General features: G+C 40.1%; 1 protein-coding gene across 1 annotated transcript in view; it reads left to right on the top strand.

Annotated features, from left to right (window-relative positions):
• Nucleotides 1-2177, top strand: part of Yars (tyrosyl-tRNA synthetase) — a 34680-nt gene that overhangs the window by 14954 nt on the left and 17549 nt on the right. The gene's annotated exons all lie outside the window — the stretch shown is intronic.

Genomic DNA, 2177 nt, shown 5'->3' with positions numbered 1-2177 from the left:
TAGGTGCTTTAGACCACTGAGCCATCTCACCAGCCCCAAGAGCTAAATTATTATTATTTTTTTTTTTGTGGAACTGGGGATTGAACTCAGGCCGTTACGCTTGCCAGGGAAGCACTTATTCCACTGAGCCATCTCCCCGGCCCCTTGTGAACTAAATTAAATAAACTTTTCCTTCCTTAATTTTGCGTGTTGGGTATTTTGTCCCAGCAATGAATGAAAAGTAACTGAGACACTCCTTCCTGCCTGTTTTCTTTGAGCCTCAGAGGTGTGCTCCCAAATGCATTGAACTACAGCATGCCAGTCTGACCAGTCATAAGCACATTGTCTGGTGGATATTATTTCCTTTGTTCTGCACATGGAAGAATGACAGTAAAAGAAAATAAAAGTTGTCTGATATCTTACAGTTAGTAACTGAGCCAGAATTACAACCCAAATATGACTCAGAAGCCCACATGCTTGCTACCTGAAAAAGCCTACCTATTACCTGTTGGATTTGCTTCCTTTCTAGTAGCTCAGTTTCCCAGGGACAGTCACTGCCAGCCAAAACTACTATTCTACCCAGAGCATTTGGTGTCCACTGACCTGTGTCTTATGTAAATTGCTCCTCTCAGATCAGGTTTTACAAGGTTTAGTAGAAAATCAGAAGACACTTAATAATAGGTTTCCTTTCTAGGAAGGAACTTGAGTATGTTGAAAATGGCTATTGAAAAGTGCTTGCTTCTCAAAACCTCCTACTGGCAACGGTGTAGAAAAAACACTAGTAGGAAAAATGTAAATTCTGGAAAGATTTTAGCAACTCTAAATATTTCTTCCTTTGAGCTTAATTCAGTTTCTAAAAATTTGTTAAAAGAAAAAAGTAAAACTTGCGTTATATATACTAGTTCTTAATATTCTAGTGCATTTTCCCTTTTAAAGCAAAAGTTTGAAGATAAATATGTCTAGTGGTAAGGGACTGGTTAAATAAACTATGAAAAAATCCTCAGAATGGAATATACAATATTGAAATGGTGATTTGGGGATGTATTTAATGATTGGTGAAGAGGCCAGGGAGATAGCTCAGTAGAATAAGTGCCGCTTGGCAAGCTCAGGGTCCTGAATTAAATCCCTGGTTCCACAAAAAAGAAAGAAAAAGAAACTTGTAATTTTGGGCCGGGGAGATGGCTCAGTAGAATAAGTGCTTGTCTGGCAAGCACAAGAGCCTGAGTTCAATCCCAGATTCTGCCAAAAAAAAAAAGAATGAGAGTTGAAAAATTTTTTATGTTTTTACGAGATAATAAAAATGGTGAACAAACTGGTCATGGTTTGGTACACACCGGTGGTACACATCTGTTATCCCAGCACTCTGGGAGGCTGAAGCAAGAGAATCAAAAGTCAAGTCCAGGCTGGAGAGATAGCTCAGTGGTCTAAGCGCCTGCCTGACAAGCACAAGGACCTGAGTTCAATTGCCAGTATCACATGCCGTGCTGACCCCAGAACCCTAGGTGTGCCATGCTGGCCACCAGATCATGATGAGTCCAGACTGTATGGTGAGACCCTGTACCAAATAAAGAAATTTAAAAAAGGTTATTAAAAAAAAAAAGTCAAGTCTAACCTGGGCAGTTTAGCAAGACCCTATCAACATAAAAAGTTGGGGAGAGGGGGATGGGAATGTGGCTCAGAGTGAAGGTTCTGAGTTCAACCCCTAGCACAACAACAGAAGTAAAAAATATGCAGTAAAAACCATTTGTGACCATAACACTTAAAATCTTTATTATTTTGGTGATTTACAGGAAAGATTTATCCTGTCCTGTCCTAAAGATTACAGCATGTATATTTGTAATATTACGGTTAAAATTAGATTTTTTTTTTTTGGCGGAATGGGGGATTGAACTCAGGCCCTTGTGCTTGCCAAGGAAGCACTTATTTCACGGAGCCAACTCACCGACCCCAAAATTAGATATTTTTACCATTTCTTCACAATACAAAACCATGCCATGCCAGCCCCACCCACTGTGCGTGCTGAAAATGCGATTGAGACTGGGTGTGGTGGCGTGCACCTGTAATCCCAGCACTTGGGAGGCTGAAAAGAACTTGTGTCAAGGGCCTGAGTTCAATCCCCAGTTCTACAAAAAAAAAGAACTTGTATGATTTACTTTTATCTCCCTCCTGCCCTTTGTGGTTTTGTCGTATATATATAT

The sequence above is a fragment of the Octodon degus genome, unplaced genomic scaffold (assembly GCF_000260255.1).
Source record: "Octodon degus isolate 3935 unplaced genomic scaffold, OctDeg1.0 scaffold00130, whole genome shotgun sequence".
NCBI lineage: Eukaryota > Metazoa > Chordata > Mammalia > Rodentia > Octodontidae > Octodon > Octodon degus.
Note: the sequence above shows the minus strand (reverse complement) of the source record. Positions and strands in the feature narration are given on the sequence as shown.